The following is a 20,653-nucleotide window of genomic DNA, read 5'->3' as shown; positions in this document are numbered from 1 at the left end:
TCTAATAACAAAAAGTAGAAAATATCATTTTTTTTCAAAATTTGCGGTCTTTTTCCATTTATATCGCAAAAAATAAAAATCGCAGAGGCAATCAAATACCATCAAAAGAAAGCTCTATTTGTGGGAAGAAAAGGACGCAAATTTTGTTTTGGGTACAACATTGCATGACCGCGCAATTACCAGTTAAAACAGCGCAGTGCCAAATTGTAAAAAGACCTCTGGTCATTTACCAGCAAAATGGTCCGGTCTGAAAGTGGTTAAAACCTTGATAATCCGTGAAAAATAAACTGTGTAAATACAATATGTTAAAATGTTTTTTAATGAATACAATAATACTCAAATCCATAAGTGTAAACATCTAAAATGAAAGTTCATGTGAAAAATATTTGATTGAAGAGGTCAATGCCCTGACTGTACGTGTCTAGGGGCGGAGCTTACGCACTGACGTCACAACCGTGGCCATCTCGAGAATTGGATGTTTGCTATGCCTTGCAGTTTGCACAAGCTGATTGTGCTTTTCTTGTAAGTGTACCTATTTATCTTTATACCATTAAATCTTTTGGAAACGGAGAGCACTACATGTTACCTTTCTTTAATATATAACCACTCTATTGGGCAAGATGATCAGGGTTCTTATAACACTATTAGGCCCCTTTCACACATGCGGACGATATGTCCGTATTTCATCCATCCGTTTGCGGATGAAATACGGACATACATTCATCCCTATGGGATAGCGGGTGTCTGCGGATGAGCATCCGCAGACACCCGATTTCGTCCGCCTCCGCAACAGTCCGATTCTGCAGACGGAGGAAAATCCTATTTTTCTATCCGTCTGCAGAGCGGATCGGATGAACACGGACAGATGGTCCGTGCTCGTCCGATCCCCATAGAGGAGAGCGGAGAGCTGACAGGGCGGTCCCCGCACAGTGTGCGGAGACCGCCCTGTCCGCAGCCGGCTCAGCGGGGACAACGGAGCGATCCCCGCTGAGCAAGCGGATCTTCACGGGGCGGATCATTACTGATCCGCCCCGTGTGAAAGAGGCCTTAGGAGCCATTTATCCAAAGGAGGGCTATGATCTACAGCACACCAGGTGTCATCATTTCCCCAAACAGAATAACTGCTGATTTTTCTCTTATATGAGGTGAGCAGCCTGTGAATCTGGTGGTGGAGAGCACTCATGCTTGTTTACACTGTTTGGTGAATTAATTTATGGCAGGATCCTCTTCAATCAAATATTTTTCACATGAACTTTCGTTTTAGATGTTTACACTTATGGATTTGAGTATTATTGTATTCATTCAATAGCGCAACATTTTAATATATTGTATTTAAACAGTTTATTTTTCATGGATTATGCAAGGTTTTAAGTAGCGCAGCACTGTTTTTTGGCATATTATATTGTTTACAGGTGGTGGTGAAATCACTTAAATTGACAGCGGCTACTTTCATTATTATATTTTCACATTTATTTTCACAGTATATTGCGCCAATTGACTTATTGAACTATTTTTTTTATTTATGGACTGTACTCATTAGGCACACATCTTTCTTGTCACGCCATTGCAGTGCCATCATTTTGCTATTTGCCAGGCAATCATTTCTCCAGTCTTCAACTTCTTATTGCCAAACATTGGTGGCATGTTGCGCCAGTTAGCCCTAATGGTTCCATAAAGTTCAGGAGACGTATAAAAGTTGTCGGTTGTTACGCAATAGCCCTGGTTTAGGAAAATCTCAATGAGTGAAAGAATGGAAGATGTTGCCATTCCATAGTTGCTGTATTCTGGGTTGAATTTTGTTCCTTTTCCAATGTACATGACTGAATTCCAAATGTAGCCAGTTAACAATTCGCTTAGCATGTAGGATTTTATGCCAAATCGTGCTATCTTTGATGCAACGTATTGTACCCAGCTGAGCCTTCCCTTGTAGACTATTAGACTTTCATCTATGCCAGGGATCTACAATAAGCGGACCTCCAGCTGTTGCAAAACTACAAGTCCCATCATGCCTCTGCCTCTGGGTGTAATGCTTGTGGCTGTCAGAGTCTTGCTATGTCTCATGGGACTTGTAGTTCTGCAACAGCTGGAGGTCCGCTAATTGCATATCCCTGATCTATACTGATATCTCTTTCTGGCAAATAGCTCCATTGGAAGTTGTTTAGAATCATTAGAGATACTTCCCAAATCTTCTTTAGTTTTGGTGCAGAATGAGTAGTTTCATCAAATTCTTTGTTGTTTTTGAAGTGTAAATATTTAATGGTCAAGGAAAATTTGTACTCTGATATGACCATGCCAAAGAATGGAGTGGCAAGTAATTTATTAGGTGTCCAATACCACTTCTGTAGGGGTTTCTCCACCATTCCCTGAAGTATTATTAGGCCCATAAATTTCCAAATGTCATTTTGGTAATTTGTTCCCACTTTCTGCTTCTTGGAAACTTACGATTCGTAGTAGCTAATTGTTGCTCTTGATATCTGTTTGCCTCAGTAACTATTTTTTCAGTAACCTCATCGGTCAGAAATAATTGTAAGTATGCCAAGGGGTTGGCGTGTTTAAAATCTACTTTCATACCAGATGCACCAGTAAATTGGAATCTTGGGGGCGCTGCCTGATCCGTACCACAGTCAAAAGTTTGCATACCATTGAGCGGAGTCACAGAATCGTCGCTGTCGTCACTTTCAGTCTGATGACGAATTTCCCTAAAAAATCCCTATCGCTCAACTCTGCAAGTGACTCTAAGCCCTTGTACACACGGTTGGAGATTCCTACGGAATGTGTCCGATCGGAGCGTTTTGTCGGATATTCCGACTGTGTGTGGTATGCATCGGACTGTTTCCGTCGGAATATCCGTCGGACCAAATTTTCCAACTTGCCGGAAATATTTTCCGACAAACTGCTCCGATCGGACATACTCCGATCATGTGTAGCCTACTCCGACGGACAAGTTGCCACGCATGCTCACATTCAAATTCCGACACGGAAGTGCTCGTTCAGGTAAAATTACTGCTCGTAATTGATATAGCACATTCGTCACGCTGCAATGTTAAAAATTCTTTCATGAAGGGCATTCTCTTGTTCTTTACAATGCTGCAAGAAGGAACTTCTTTTGATGCTCATAGTCACACATACTTCTCCCGAACGTATTTCCTGACTCTTTTTTAACCATTTCGGCAATACAATTTTGGATTTCATCATCTCTACACAATTTTAGATTTTGTTTATTCTTTTTTGGATGCATTTTTTTTTGTTTTTTCCTAAACATCTCCTTTTTTGACAGTTTGCTAATTTCTACATTTTTTAGGGTGTTTTTTGTGTGTTAACTTACCACAACAACATTATTGTATTTTTTATATTTTAACTGTCCTTTTGGAAGTAAAACACATACGCAAGTATTTCTTCAAACAAAAAATACCTTTATTTCGGTGTCAGTAACAGATAAAGAGGGAGGCAGCGATGTCGAAAATGGGGAGATTAGCGAAGCCTTTGGCCCCTAGGGCACACATCAACTATTTAAACGCAAAACTTGGTGGTCTGAGGAGTACATATCTGAGGGAGAGAAGTCTGGTCCTGAAGTCCATGAAACCCGGAACAGCAGCAGATGACATGTATGTTCCCAGGCTGTGGTACTACAACAGGCTGCATCTTCTGTCAGACCAGACTGAACCCAGGTCATCACTCTCTGGTCTTCCTTCCACGCTTCCTTCCAGGCTGTGGCTGTGGTGCTGGAGGTGTGGCAGAAGGAGGAGGAGGGGGAGGAGCATCGGCATGGGCCAAACCACACAAGTGTGTTTCTTGTGTCATTTGGCCCAATAGACCCTTGTTGAGGGTGTGTATAATAACCTCCTCACACAAGAGCTGTTGCCCCTGCTCCATTTTATCAAGCTTGCACGCAACCAAGGGGGCAAAGGCCTCTTGGTAGGGGGGTTTTGCTTGGAGGGCTGCAGAAGCCTCACCAATCAGCCTCAGGGCCGACTCCTCAACATTCCCCCCCTTTCTTGCCCTTTTGCGTGGAAGGCGGAGGGGAGGGACCTGGCATTCAGTGAGGCTCCTTTGCCCGCCCACCGCCTGGCTGCCACTTACCCCCGCCTCATCCTGGCTGCCACTTTCCACAGCCACCTCCTGGCTGCTGCATTCCACACCCTCCTGTTCCTGGCTGAGTTCTTCCTGTATATGAAAAAGGCGCATAGTTTTAGTTTTTGGTTCATCAAACACACCCAATTTTCACATCAACACTGTTGCAAATTGTTAACCAATAGAAAAGACTATAATTCTGTGCCCATCATTTTTCTTTCTTGTCCCAAAGGTTTTGGCCACTACTGTCTATTGATATGTGAAACACTTTAAAAACTCAGCAATTAGTGAGCAAAAATCAAGTTAACATCATTCATTTATACATCATCTGCTGAAACTCCAGACTGCATGGACTTCAGCACCTTGGTCCTCTCCCTCATATATGTACTCCTCAGGCCACCAATTTTCTTTTTTAAATAGGTGACGTCTGCCCTGGGGACCACCGGCTTCACAAACTCAACCAGTTTCAACATTGCTGCCTGCCTCTTTTGTCTGTTACTATATTGTGGGTGTGTTGGTTGCCACAGGCAGGGCATGTCTCTGTATTTATCGATGAACAGAGGGAGGAAGCTATGATTGTTGAACCCGTCCATAATGTCTGCAAGACACAACACAAGACAAACCCTAATGTCAGGCTAAACTCCACTAATGCAGGCCTCAATCTAGAAGCAGTATAGCCTAGTGATGTACCAAGTTCAAAATTTTACCTTCGTTTGCACGTTCGTCGCGTCAGCTTCTCCCTCTGTTCACCGATCGTACGGACGACACGCGCGTGTTGCGTTTTATATACAGTGCGCATGCGTGAAACTCCGCCCGCCCCTGACGTTCTTTCTAGACTATTCCCCGCCCCTTCGCTTTCGACGCAGTGGGGAGAGCACATGGCGGAGAGAACGCAGGTGCACACTAATAATAGTTCCACTAACGAGGAGGAGGGTGAGGAAAGCCCGGAGCCTGAAAGTCCTAATACAGGAAGAGAAGATTTAAGGCCTCAAAGATGTCTTTTGGAGAGATGTTGGAGATGGTGGACATATTGAACAGGACCGACTATGATGGGAAGTATGGACCTTACCCAAACTCAAATATCAGAAAGGCCAAAATCATGACTAAAGTTGTGAAGAGTCTTCATCAGAATTTTGGGGTATGCCGATCCATGGATCAACGGAGAAAATGCTGGTCAGACCTGAAACTGAGGGAGCACGAGCAGTACATAAGGATCAAGCGTATTCTGGAAAAAAGTAAGTAGTTGTCATGTGTTCATATGATTATTCTTGCTTGCATACTGCTCCACGTGCTAGGGTTTTAGTTTTGATATTTTAAAACACAACTTTAGTATTTTTCAAAAATCCAAATTTGGAAGATGCACAGAGTGTGTAAACATGCGTTATCTCCCATCATGGGGGATCAATGTACGCGTTTTGTGTAAAGTGGCTGAGATGAAGGGGTTGCAACCCCAAAGCATGTACATTGATCCCCCATGATGGGAGATAGCACATGTTGACACACTGTGTGCATCTTCCAAATTTGGATTTTACAGGGGTGATACCCCATGTGATGAAGGCAATATCAGCCCAGTTTGTACATACTCATGTCAGATATTGTCTTCACTTTTCAAAGTTGAACTTTGTAAGTTCCTGTGTTCTGTATTTTACGCTTTGATACATGCCTGTTTACACCAAAACACCAAGTAAACAAAAATTAGCTTAAAATCTGTTTTTGATACACACAATTTCTTCGTTTGTTGTAAAAACCAGTTCTAAACGCACATGTGAATGTGTTTGGATTAAAAAGTTAAATTATCAACAATGTGTGGCTTCCTTTTTCATTGCGCCAAAAATGTACTGTATTTGTAGTCAAATTTTAGTTTGCGGTGAGAATGGGTGTTATTTACTAAAGGAAACTCCACTTTGCACTCCAAGTGCAGTTTCAGGTGTACTTTTGCAGTGCACTTGTAGTGCATAGTGGATGTGCCTTTAGTAAAAAACACCCCCAGTGATGTGCAAATTTGGACAATCATGCCATTTTCCTGCCATGGTGCTGAAAAAAAGCACAATTTTGGTCAGTAATGCACTACATACATTAGTTAACAAAAACCAGGTGTGTGTGTAGCAGACCCACAACATAATAAGATTATCTGACGAAGAGACAGTCCCCTCATCTCACTCTGAAATTGGGTTTGCACTGTTGGAGAAAAAGGCACAACAAGAAAAAACATAAATTTACCTAGGAGACACCTAAAACCAAGCCAAGCAATAAATGAAGGAGTTTTAAAGAAAAATTTCTTGTGAAAATGCCTCTCAGACATTCTCTGGCATATCAATGGCCCCCCTACCTACAAAGTAGTCCATGTATTGGGTTCTAACCTCACGGGCGCTTTGGGGGGGGGGGGCAAGCCAGGATGAGCAGGTTCAAGGCCCGTGAGGTTATCATCATTTTCAAGCAAGTCTGCTTCTTGTTGGCCAACTGAGACCGCATAGTTCGCAGAAATTTTTTTAAGAAAATTGTGAAGAACACAGCACGCCAGCACTATGTGATTCAGTTTGTATTCCGCTATGTGGATAGGCGTAAGAAAAAGGCAGAACCGGCTGGCCAGCATACCAAAAGTGTTCTCCACCACTGTTCGGGCTCTGGACAGGCGGAAATTAAAAATCCTCTGGTCTGGGATGAGGGTCCTCATCGGGAAAGGCCGCATCAGATGGTTCACCAGGGCAAACGCCTCATCCGTGACGAAGACGAACGGGAGTCCTTCCTGATTCTCCTCTGGGGGTGGCAAGCCCAGACTGCTACTCTGGAGACGCCAGTAGAACTCCGTCCGTGCGAAGACTCCACCATCCGACATCCGTCCATTTTGCCCCACGTCCACATACAAAAACTCATATGTCGCAGACACCACCACCAACATCACGATACTATGAAACCCATTATAGTTATAATAGTACGATCCCGAGTTGGGTGGTGGGACGATGCGGACGTGCTTCCCATCTATTGCTCCTCCACAATTGGGAAAGTCCCAACGACTGGCAAAGTGGGAGGCCACAGGACACTGTGGAGTGAAACAAGAACCAAAATTAGTCAATTAAATAATCAACATTGCAAGCAGATTAGACACCAACATTTTTGGACAAGATCAGTATAACATTTTGAGAACTGAGTATTTAAAGCCTAACGTATAAGGTCCCCTTATCAGAGTCATCAGCCCCCCCCCCATCCCCACCATCTGATGGGCCCTTGCTAAAAAATGAGGGGGGGGAGGTTTGGGACAGGTAACCCTCTCCACTTGATTGAGAGCTTAATGCCGAAATAATGTGTGATACTTTGGGAAACCCCTTCTTACTTACACTATTGGCAGCCCACCGGACAGGTAAGAAGTATCATAATACCAAAAATAGAAAATAAATGGAAGTACATTTTGACATTCTGCTATCACATATCAAGATAATTAATAGGGGGAAAAAAAAAAAAAACATTTGAAAGTATTGAGGCAGGCCCTTGCACTATATGCTTTGGTGAACTCGTCCATAAATGTGAGCATCAAAAAGGTAGGTATAGTGTGTATTGGGTTTTGTAAAGTCATCAGATAGAGGATTGCTATCAGCTGAGCTAGCAGTTGGGGGGAGGGGGGTTCCTAATGAGTTTTGCACAACCAAAAAAATTAAAAAAAGTCACTCTGCATGAATTGAAGCACACAAATAACATTTGTAGACATTTTAGGGGGTGTTTAGGGGAAAGCAATACTATGGAGCTGACAAAAGACATTGGTAAGCGACTAGACTCTAGTTTTATGGGCCAAGAAGAGCATGGTGGGGAAGTTAGTGAGGCAAATATGCCTGAGGACAAAGGGGCAGAGCATATGAATTAGAGCATATTGCAATGATGGTAATTAGGGAATGAGGAAAGAAATGCAAGACATTAGCAATCATGAAATACATAGAATGTGATGTTAAAGGATAAAACTTACCCTCATATAGTCCTTCTGAAGGACCTGAATGATGACAGAACAGGTCTCTGGAATAATGATCCCCAGTGCCTGGGGGAAGATGCCTGTAGAGAACTTGAGGTCCTGAAGGCTTCTCTCTGTCGCCAAGTAGCGCAACGTGGCAATGAGCCACTGCTCCGGAGTGATGGCTTGCCGCATGCAGGTATCCTGCCTGCTGATATAAGGGGTCATCAGAAATCATCAGGATTATTCTTCCGGATCTCACGGAGCAAAGGCATGTGCGAGAACTGGTCACGCTGGCGCAACCAATTCTTGGTCCACAAACACCTACCCTCCCTGTTCATGGACCGGGCTTGTGTCAAAGTAACAACCCAAACAAGAAGCCCCTGCACAACACAAACTCTACGACGAGTACCTAGACGAAACATGGTTTGAAAACAGTCGGCTCGTCAGAACGGACAACAGAAAGCACCGATAAACAGCAAGGCCTGAAAGAACGACCTTAATAGCAGAAGCAAGCAGACAATAAGAAATGCCTTTCAAAGCATACTATACCAAGATATAGTCCTCAGTGAGAAACAAATACTTACTGACTGCACGCACTGATTATCAGATACGTGAAGACAAGCACAAACCGAAGAGCAGTAGCGATCTGAATCACAAATCTAAAAAGCGTGAATCGTCTCTCACCAAACTTCTACTAACACGCGATAGACACGAGATCAGCAGAAGGAGCCCAAAGGGTGCCGGACGTGGTGCTGAACTTCCCTTTTGTAGGGCCGCCATAAACGGCTTACGTCACCGCGTTCGTGGCAACCGGAAATTCCGACAATTTGGTCCGACCGTGTGTATGCAACATCACTTCCGGACCTGGTCCGGAATGAATCTGTCGGAATAACTCCGACGGATTTGGTCGTCGGAATCTCCGACCGTGTGTACAAGGGCTAATTCCCTATCGCTGTTTTCTAGCTGGTCTGAAACTGCTTTGGACCTCACGGGATGCTTTCAGGATGCCATGGATGTTTTTGAGTTTTCAGGCAGAAAGAATAGTAAAAGTGCAGGCAGGGTACTGAACAAAGCACTAGCAACAAAACTGAGGTGGAATTTTTTTGATACAGTAATATAATCCTAACAGATTACAATGTATTTTTAATTTGCCGCCGGGCTCCGCCCCCCTGCGTTGCAATTTTTGCAGGGAAGGAAACCCAGAAGATGGATACATCGGCCAGAGGACACAGAGGAAGTAAATCGCGGGATCGTAGGGACAAGGTAAGTAACTTTACAGGGATATCCCAAGTATGGCGTGGGGTTCCAGCTTTTAGTACTAAAAATTAACCTCAAGCCACACTCGGGATTACCGCCAGGGATGTTAATAAAGCCCATTTATCTTCAGTTTGTTGTGCAATGTTTGATCAAGTTACAGGGCAGGTCATCACTGGAAATGGTAAGAGAACTAAACATTTTCAGCAACTCCTTTGGGGCTATCAATGCACCAGTGTCTATTTGCAATACATACACATTTCACCGTGTTTTATGACTTGGAGTGCAGAAATGCACTCAGCTTCTAACTTTCTTTCTGAGCTGACAACAGTGTCTTAGTTGCTATAAACTCCAAGGCAGAGTTGTCAGCCCTGCCTGCTACAATGCATAAATCCACCAATCCCTGACCATCTGCTGTACCACTCTACATAAATACATAGATTTTTTTCACAATAAAACAATGATACTCCCAAGAGCATGCCCACACACAGAGATTGATTTATGAAAGGCAAAGAGACTATTCACTTTGCAATCGTTGCACTCTGCAAGGGAATTTTCCCCAGAGCTCTGTAAAGCTCTACTAACTTCCATTGTCCAATCCTGTGCAAGCAAAAATACTGTATTTCTAATTTCCTCACACGTGATTGCATTATTATCATTATTATTATACAGGATTTATATAGCACCAACAGTTTACCCATCGCTTTAAACATAAGGACAAACAGTACAATTACAATGCAATACAGTGGGAATCAGGAGGCCCTGCTCATTAGAGCTTACAATCTAAGAGGGAGGGAATTCACACAGAAACAAATTAGCAACTGATGTGTACATGGACAGACATTTTTCAGTTAATTATAAAGCACAGGGGCAGCAAATTATATTGCCATATGGATGGTACAGATTTTTTTCAAATTAGGCCTTATTATTATTATTATTTATTCGTTTTCCGGGATCGCCTGGAAGTGTACAAAGTAGAAGATAGTCAGATAGACTGAGGTAGAGCATTCCAGAGGATGGAAGAGGCTTGAGAGAAGTCCTGGAGACGAGCATGCAATGAGGTGACAAGGGAGCTAGAGAGCAGGCGGTCTTAGTAGGAATGGAGAGAATGATTTGGTTGGTATTTTGAGACCAGGTTAGCGATGTAGCTGGAGGCCAGGTTGTGGATGGCTTTGTAAGCTATTGTTAGTATCTCATTCACATGGACATACCTATCCATACATTTGTGCGAATGGAGTCCCTCAAAAGGGTGTACGGACAGGTATGCCCACGTGAATGAGGTCATGTTCTATTTTGTTTTCTAAACTGCATGCTGTTTTGTGGTTTAATATTTTATTTAGCATTGCTGTAATACAAATGCAGTTAGCATGCATCTGAAAAAGAAACAGTCACATGTGTGGAATAACATACTTAGAAAAGAAGGTAGTGCATACAAAAAATGTAGGTGTTACTCCCAATAGAAAGTTAGTAAAGAATAAAAAATCTGGTATAGCTAAGGTAGCATATAACTCAACATAGCACCCTATTGTCCCAGATTTCGAGGAACTGTCCTTGATTTGGAACAATGTCCCCCTGTCCATCTTTTCTTCTCATTTGTCCCCCGTTTTGATCTGATCTATATGGTGATATATAAAATGCACTATTTATCTTTCAAAAAGTGTATCCCAGTGCTAAACCTTTCATTCAGTTTCTAAATTTCTGCAAAGGAGGGGAGAATAGGGAAGAGGGAAAGGAGAGTTATTAAAGCTCTAAGGCAGTGTTTCTCAACTCCGGTCCTCAAGGCACCCGAACAGGTCATGTTTTCAGACTCTCCATTATTTTGCACAGGTGATTTGATCAGTTTTACTTGCCTTAGTAATTACCAGAGCTGTTTCATCTGAAGGAAATCCTGAAAACAGGAGATGTTGGGGTGCCTTGAGGACCAGAGTTGAGAAACACTGCTCTAAGGCCTAACAGTCCATTCACGCTTGCTAGTTTACTGTACAGGCAGCTGTCAATTTTGGACTTCAGATTGGTGCAAGAAGCTTCACCCCATTCATTAAACTCTGGTGAAAGTTCCCCTGCAGAGTAAAACTTCACTTGCAAAGCAAACAGTTTACCGTATTTGCCTCTAGTAAGCCAACCCCACTGTTTAGGGAAAGATCTGTTGACAAAAGTTCTGGAAACACTCTTACGTCAGTAATGAACTGACCTCTCAACAGCTGCCCCTGCAAGATTTTTAAAAGCCCGTTGATGACATCACAGGTAGTATTTAAAAAATTATTTATGCTACAGAACCAAAGTATAAAAGTATTGCAGGGACATGTTCAAAAGGAGCAGAGGGAGGTTTAGGGGTAAATTTGAATTAAGCCTGCACAAATCCTTTAAATAGCCCCACCTGACAATGTTCTAATTTTATGCATTTTCCATATAAAATTATGTTTTTGATATATATTAAACCGACAGTATCCATGTAGGTTCTGAACAAAGAAACAGGTACAAAATAATTAAACATAAAAGATTATAAATGTACAATATAGCCTTTCTCATTTTCTTTTTTTTTTTTTTTAATAAAGAATTAATTCTTAAGTGTATAGCTAGTCATATTAATGTTTTATAGCATTGTTTATTTTTACAGTTATATTCCTTACCCAAATTTTATCTGCATTTTTATATAAATGTAAACCAGTAAAAACGATTTACTTGTTTTTATATCTCATCAAACCATTTTCTTTTTCCTTTCTGAAACCTTTCAGTTTCTGTTTCAGTATGTGTGCAGTATCCACAGAAAACAGAAATTATGTTTATCCAGCTCTAGATCCTACTTTAGAGTAATAATCTACATGGTTTGTCGTGTGACAAATTAATTTATGTTAATTTTCCTGCTTGTAGCATATGGCTGAGCCTCTAACTTTTCTAATAGAAACTTGGTGATCCGTATCAATCTGGAGACTGACGCTTGCTCAGGGGTAATATGATATTAATGTTCATATTGGCGATCGATTGGGAGAAATGCAAGAGAGGCATATTAAATTAAATTATAATTGCACTGAGAAAGGTCTTTCCTGGCTAAGATATTCAAATAAGGTCACGACACCTGCACCTAGCTTATGTCGTTCAATATTAAATGCCATTCAATTGGAGTCCTGTACAGCCTAATGCATACCTACTAGGTAGCTGAACAGAACTTCATGCCATCATCCTCTAAAAAATGATTGATATCCCTTCAGAAATCAAATTCCAGAAGTTATGAGTGTGCAGGCTTTCTAATATATTACAATAATGCAAAATATAGGGCATGTTTGTTGCTTTCAGGCATCAAAACAAGTTTTCTCCGTATTTTCCAACACTGGTTTAGTTCAAAATTTGACAACCTAATTTTGCAGAGTGACTAATGTAAAGTTTGTCTTTAATGGAGCGTACTCATGAAAAGGTCATTGCATGTATTTGGTTTGTAGGCATAGCCTTAGGTTAGCTTGACCTTGAATAGTTGATCTTATGCCAGTGTTTAATTGTATAATTTACATTGGTTTGTAAAACTCCTGTGACTGTACGTGTAAATAAAATAGGCAACCAAAGACCTATGCGTTGACTATTACTTTTATTTATTCTAGAAAATAAAATCAACTGTTTCTTTTATTTTCCAACAAATTCCTAGCTATGATTTCCTGTAACTTGGAGTCTTATGTCTTCTGCTGCATTTTACATGATGCAAAAGAGCAATCCTCCAGGGAGAGTGAAAATCCAGTAAATGAAAATATATAGGAATTCATGCACAGAGACGTTTCTGCATCCACCAAAAACAGAAATACTGTTTCAAGTCATTATGGTCTGGCCTTCCTAAAACAGATGTTACATGGAAAATATAGAAATTATAGTATAATCTATAGAGATGGACCAAACATCCCCTTTTTGGTTCGCACCAGAACTCCCGAAACAGAGTTCTGACCCAAACTGCGAACCCTAATAAGGTCTATGGGACCCCAACTTGAAAAATCAAAAGTCCCCATTTTGAAGGCTTATATGCAAGTTATTGGCCATAAAAAGGGGTATGGGGGTCTGGGTACTGCCCTGGGGGACATGCTTCAATGCTTTTTTTTTTTAAAGATTGTTTGTTTTTTTCAGGAGCAGTGGTTTTACGCCTAAAGTTAAAAAATAAAAATGAAACATTCCTTTAAATATAGTCCCTGGGGGGTCTCCTTAGTCTGTCTTTAAAGTGGAGCATCTGTACCAGGAATAGAACCTACTGCAACAAAACTGAAATTTCTAAAGGAAAAAAATGGCATTTAAATTGTAAAAGTACTATTGCGGCAATAGAAAAATGTTTAAAAAAACTGAGTGGGGTTCTCCTGCCCAATGCATACCAGGCCCCCCTCACCTAGGCATAGGATGGCATAAGATGCAGTAAGATAAAATATATTCTGCTTTTAAAACCACTTTAATCTAACAGAGAACACATGACCTATTTGTAGGTATTCATAATGTGTTCCACCCAGGATGGATAAGAATGATCAGCAGCCTTTACTATCTAAAGGCAAAGTGGGGGTTGGGATAGGGTGGGGAAAATAGGCTAAGGATCTTTGTGTACAATAGGTCAATTTTTAAGAATCATTCCACCTAAATCAAAAGAAGATGTAAATATGAATACACTTTAGGCAGACCACTGAAAAAGAGTGACCATGGGCTGTACCTGTGACAATCAAACTTACTTCAGAAAGCAAACACCCTGCTACCTGATTACCACGTGTAGCGCCCTGATGTTTAGACAGTGTTGCTATTCAGTTTATTTGCCAAGTGATAGTTGCCTTGGCCAATTATTAGGAGGAGGTCAATTGATTTCACCCTAATTCTGGAATTGCTGCACTTCTCTCTTCTGTCACTAGGTATCTGGTGACATTAGATAAGACAAAGACATTGCAAGGACAGATTAGGAATGAATGGGATGTCTCAGCCAATGGGAAGGGATTTTTTTGGGTCCCTTGGCCCTGCTGGGAGAACCTATTTATTTGGGTGGAGTCAGGTGATAGGGGTTCTGTGTCACTTGGACAGCTGTCTGGGTGGACGTGTGTTGTATTGCCCCAGGCTGCTAGGCCAGAAAGCTAAGGCCTATCTTAGGGACATCTGGCTGCTAGGCTGCTGAGGGCCTATCCAGAAGCAGGAAAGCAGTGTAGGGTTGGGACGGCGGGCTTGTAGTCCAACCAGAACCAAAGGGTTCTGCTGGCTGGGGAACCAGTCATGGTCGGAGGTAGAAGGAAAGCTGTCACAACTAAGGGACCATCCACCTTGCTACCAGAGACCATTGTGAGTAAGCTAAGGCCAGTAGCAGAGCAGACTTCTTGCCAGCCAGGGATGGTGAAGAAGTGAGAAAGCTTCAGCAAGTACCAAGTCAGGGACCCAGCGGGACAGCAGAGGTGATGCTTGTGAAGTTCCAAGCCAGGGACCTAATGTATCAGCAGGGGTGAAGCTTGAAGAGTATCTGTGAGTGCCAAACCAGGGACCCAGCAGTGAGACAGGGGTGACGCTTGAGGAAGATACTGAGTGCTACAGTGAAAGAGCTCAGGGGATCCAGTGGCTAGTGGATCTGAAGTTTAGTGAGAAAGAGTAAGTGAGTGTGGGGTAAAGAGAACTGTTCGTATTGCAGATAGTTGAATACCTTTGTCCTTAGTGACAGCTACAAGATTGTTGCCATAGGAGACAGCGGTCCTACCTATACAGAAGTGGTGTCGGGCAGGAGGCCTTCACCTGTATAGCTGTCTACCTTGGAGTCTGATAATTAAAATTGCATCTACCTAAGGGTGTCCTGGCCCTGACATGGGACTTTACTACACACGTAAAGGGATAGTGTCTTTCTAGCTCAAAGTGATTGCAAAGTCTAATTTTTTTAATTTAAACATAACAAACTTGTTGGCTGTCTGACTGATTGACAGCAGCGGGAGCCAATGGCACCACACTGCTGTCTCAGTCAATGAGAAGGGGAGTCCAGGGCAGATGAGACACTACTGCAACATTGCTGGATAGAGATGGGGCTCAGGTAAGTATTAGGGGGGCAGATTGGGGCTGTGGTACATAGAAGGCTTTTTTATTTTAATGCATAGAATGCATTAAGATAAAAAAAAAAAAAAAACTTCTGCCTTTACAATCACTTTAAGTAGAGAGTTTATCTTTTCTCTTGTTTGTTACAAAAACAAAATATCAATCATTTTAAGTGAAGAAGTTTTTTGACTGCTTTTAGAGCTGCTGTGCACCTGCTGCCTTAAAAGCCTCTAAAAACAACCGCTCTCCTGAAGTGCCATATTGCAATTCCCAGCAGTGTAGTGGTTGCAGTAAGTATAGATTGTGTACCGGTGGAAGGTGGGGGGCATCTGAAACCATTGTCTATTACTGACAAGAAGGGTTAAGTAGACAGTCCAGAAACTGGATCACAAGACTGGTTGATGTAATTACAAATCCTGTTTGATGTTAAAGCACCATTTCTATATAGACATTTAAACTGTGTACTTAGTTGTTTGCTTGAAATTAAAAGTTTTTAATATTTTTTTTAAGCTGTATACATATAGAATATTTACAGAATAGTTTGGTCTCTTAAAGTGGTTGTGAACCCTTACATATACCCAGTAAAGGGACTAGCCTCAGGTGATGCACATAGATTAAACAAATCCTCCTCTTCTTTACAGCAATTCAAAGTACACAGTATATACATCATTTCTAAGCTTTCGGAAAGCAGGAGGTGGGGAACTGAAGTTACACTCTGCAGATCTCAGTGAGAATCTTCCACTATCTTTTGGTAGTAGGAAAACCTGTCAGAAGTGACTCGTGCAGATAGCCGAAGAACAGAGAGAAATGACATGCTCTGGATTAAGACATGTACACACTACAGAGGGATATGCTTTGTTCATATTTCATGTTAGAGGTTTACAACCACTTTAAGCATTCTGTGGACCAGTGGTCATCAACTCCTGTCCTCAAGGCCCACTAACAGGCCAGGTTTTATGTATTACCTTGGGAAGATGCAGACTAGAATACTGCAATCACTGAGCAGCAAATTATATCACCTTTGATGTATTTTAGTTATCTTGCAAACCTGGCCTGTTAGTGGACCCTGAGGACAGGGTTGATGACCACTGCTGTAGACCATTGTAGTTTCATTAAAAAAAATTTCATCCATTACAATAAAAATATGTCAGACCCATTGGGCTCAGGGGAAACACCATTGATTTGTAAAGGTAATTAATACGAACTACACCATTTAGTTTCTCTGCCATACTTTAAGGGCTCTTTCTCAGCATGGATCCACCCCATGGACATCTGCTTGCTCAGCGGCGATCGCTCCGTCGATCCCCGCTGAGCAGGACCTGTCAGAGCGCCGCTCTCCCCTATGGGAGATCAGATGACGATGGACCACAGAGTCTGTCGTCACCCGATCTGATCCGATCCTGGATGGAAAAGTAGGTTTTTCCTCCGTCACACTTTTTCGGATAGGAGCGGGTTGGATGACAGCGGACATCTCACCGCTGACATCTGACGCTTCATAGATCTCTATGGAGTATCCATTCAGGTCCGCCTAAAAAACTGACAGGCGGACCTGAACAGATCATTCATGTGAAAGAGGCCTAAAGGATTTTTATAAGGGGAAATTCCACCCGAAGCAATTTCTCCTATTAGAGTGGAGTGTTACAGGGTTCAAGCTTTACTAGGAAACTGATGGGAAGTTAAATGCTGGCCGGGCTTTAACAGGCCAAGAATTTATCGGCTGCTGTATTTAGGGTTGCCACCTCATCTCTTTAAACCCTGAACACATTTGAATTACACACGTTCTGAGAATAAATAAGGCACCAAGCGAGTTTAATTACCACTTTAATTAGCCACAGAACCAGTGTAATTAATATGTGTTTTGGTTTAAAGAGATGAGGTGCAGTGGTTGCCGGTGGTATTTTTGTTTTTGGCGGGGGGAACGTCAAACAGTGCACTGCCCCAATGGATAGGAGCAGCGGCGACTGTGGACGGGCGGCCACTGATGAGGTGGCAGCCCTAGCTGTATTGGCCTGAACAATTTTCCCATTTGGTCACACGGAAAAAAAGCAGACTCTCTATAAGAATAGACAGCAATAGTACACAGCCTGGTGACACAGGTAGCTTGGCTGAAATGTCAAAGTTGCAAGCTCTAAAGGTAATGCTGAAGGTGGGAGTAGATCTTCCAAATGGTGTTCCAGACAACAGTGAAGGCCTAGAGAATAAAGGGACCAAAACCCTCTCCAAACAAAACAGGAAAATCTGTGTTGGATGATACTGTGCTTTGAACACTCATACAGTAAATCTCCCAGAAATTGCAGCGTTTCACAAATAAAAATGAACCAGCAAGTAGTAAAGCACTGAACACACACTATAACCATTAAGCATTACTTTACAATAACAGCCACTTTATACACATCCACCAAGAACTGTGTAACAAACATTGGAAAGGTCTACAACAAGACATTTTCAAACAGATTAAAAATAAACTATAAAAAAAAAAGTCATACATTACATTTATTTTAACGACAAATTGACTCTGCTGACTGCATCGTTAATAAAAACGCAATAGTAATGATAGATTTCTTACAGCAAAGCGTTTACGAAGGACAATAAAATACTGGAATGCATATTTCCGTTAAACTGCGTTGTAAAAAAACACAAATCAGACATAGACATACCATACCGCATGCAGTCTACTCCATGTACAGTAAGTGCATTTATCTAGTTAAATCATCTATAAAAATATATAGTCTATCTATGTATTAACAACATCTTTATTAACTTAATTCCCATTTTATAGGTCTGCGGAAAGCAAACTGTTTTATTCACCTCATATAAAGGTGTCATTATGGCTTTCTAATCTCGTGCTAAGTGAATATGTTTGGTGGCTGATTAGGAGGCTTGTGGATTTAATGCTGCCCTGTAGAGTGATATAATCGGGCTGTGCGTTCCATATGGGCAAATTAGGCACAAGCTTGGGGCTACACTGCTCCGAAGGGGGCAATTTTGACCCTTTTTTTCTTAGCCTTTAATCAAAGCCTGTTTTTAAATTAGAAAATAAGTATTAAGTAGAAAAGCATATGCTTGTATGGTGTTCCAATTAACTATGCTTTCCTAAAGTAGATGTAAACCCAAACTGGATGACAGTTAGTTAAAGCACTGTGTACTACAAACAGCTTAATTTCTTATTTTTTTTCTTTTTATAAAATACAGTTTTTTTTATAATTTTTTTTCATTCTTTACTTGCATTTCAGTGAGATGGAGACAGGGACAGACCATTGCCACTATATAATAGGAAATGCCTGAAGAAGAACCTTCATGGAAAAACCACCAGGGATTAATTAGATTTAAAAAGATTGAGAGAAACTTTTGAAATTGCATTAACACATTATTTTTTTGGGAGATTTTAGAGCTTGGGTCTAGATCAGTGCGTTAAAGGCCAATTTCAGGCAAAACCTAATTGTTTAGTTATGGGGAGTGTGAGGCAGGATTCAAACCTCTGTCAGTTTTCTTTTTGTTATGTGTACTAGAGCATAGGGGAAATTCTCTACAGTCAATTGGCACACAGATATAAAAAGCCAACAGAAGTTCTAAAGCTGGCCTTACACCTGTAGAATCTTGTTCCAAAATTTCCATTTGTCGAATCGAAAGGCAAGGATAGGACATTTCTATTGAATCTAAAGGGAACAAAAACATTTCTGATCATCTATTCAGCTCCCAGATGAGAAAAATTGTAAATGGTCTTGGGAAAGTGCTTGCTCAAAATCTGGAAAATTAGGACGTAATACTGGAACAAAAAACTGTTGGAAATCAGTCAAGTCCTGGAAGTCACCATTAGATGGTCGGATGAGCGCTTTTTTATATGTTCTCTTTCAAATATTGAATGAAATTCTACAGCTCAACATAATTCTTCCCCTCTTCTACTAATGCTGCGTACACACGACCGGACTTTTTGAGGGAATAGGTCCGGCGGTCTTTCCGACTGAGTTTTGGCAGAGTTCCGTCGGACTTTCCGAATGAACGGACTTGGACACACACAATCACACCAAAGTCCGACGGATTCGAACGTGATGACGTACGACTTGACTAGAATAAGGAAGTTCATAGCCAATAGCTGCCCTAGCATCAGTTTTTGTCTGTCGGACTAGCATACACACGAACGGATTTCTCGGTCCGGCGGAGTTCCGGTGGAAAAATGTAAAACATGTTCTATTTCTAAAGTCCGTTGGATTTTTGGCAAGCAAAGGTCCAATGGATCCCACACAAGATCGAATTGTCCGACGGACTCGTTCTGTCAGACCTTTGCTGTCAGAAAGTCCGGTCGTGTGTACGCGGCATAACAAGGAATGTTTTTTTTCTCTCTGGGTGCCCAGTTGGAGAGGATTTTCCTTGCTCTATAAAGATTAAAAGTTGTCAAAACAAGAGAGGGTTGAGCATTTCTTTGAAAATATTTAGCTCTTGGACAAAGTTTGTGTTGCTATTTTCAGCATTAATGCACTCTGAATGTAAGTAATTTAACATCACCATAGACATTTTAGTTGATTTACCCAAGGCAAATAGGCTGTTAACTTTGTGAGGGAATTCTCTCTTTGAGAGTGGATTTTCCCCTAGCACCCAATCACATGCACCCGATCACATGCAAGCAAAAACAGTGTTTTTGCTTGCATGTGATTGGATGATGAAACTCAGCAGAATTTCACTTCATTTACTAAGCTAAGGGAACATTCCCTTGAAAAGTAAACAGCCTATTTGCATTTAGTAAATCAACCTTAATGACTCTGGGTCCATGGTATTTTCTCAGTATCATTAAAGAAAGCACCCACCAAAATGTCTAGCCCATTAGGATGCATTTTCTGGTCATACTATGGAGTTTAGGATATTTTTATTGAAAAAGCGCAGTGACTGTGCATTGATACTTCTGCTATCTCAATACAAGTCATTGGGCCAGCTCAGGGTCATAATATTTCATGAAATATAAGGAATCTCTAGGCTCTTGTAATAGATGTTATCCTTCATTGCATACCTGTAGTATGACATTGCCACTAGAGGGAATGTCTATATGAAATACCATTGGAAAAAATACAGTACAAGAAGCATGTACAAAAGTGAATATTAATTCAAAATGTGTATTAAGAGGGAAAAGAGAATTAGTAGTGATCTTTCACAAAAACTACCTTGCACAGTGGGGTCCTTTGTACCTCTTACAAGCTTGTGCATGCATCATTTGCAGGAAGGGTACACCAATATTTAACCATGCACCCGATTAAATGGAAATCTTGCTGTCTTTTATGCCTAGTACAGATGGGCTGAATGTCAGGCCACATCGATCGGTTCAATAGAAACTGGAGTCGGCCCATGACTGGGGATCAGTTTTTTTTTTCATTCAGCCCTGCTGGG

The sequence above is a fragment of the Lithobates pipiens genome, unplaced genomic scaffold (assembly GCF_037356315.1).
Source record: "Lithobates pipiens isolate NorthernLeopardFrog02 unplaced genomic scaffold, aLitPip1_a1.2 Scaffold_22, whole genome shotgun sequence".
In the NCBI taxonomy this organism is placed as follows: domain Eukaryota; kingdom Metazoa; phylum Chordata; class Amphibia; order Anura; family Ranidae; genus Lithobates; species Lithobates pipiens.
Note: the sequence above shows the minus strand (reverse complement) of the source record.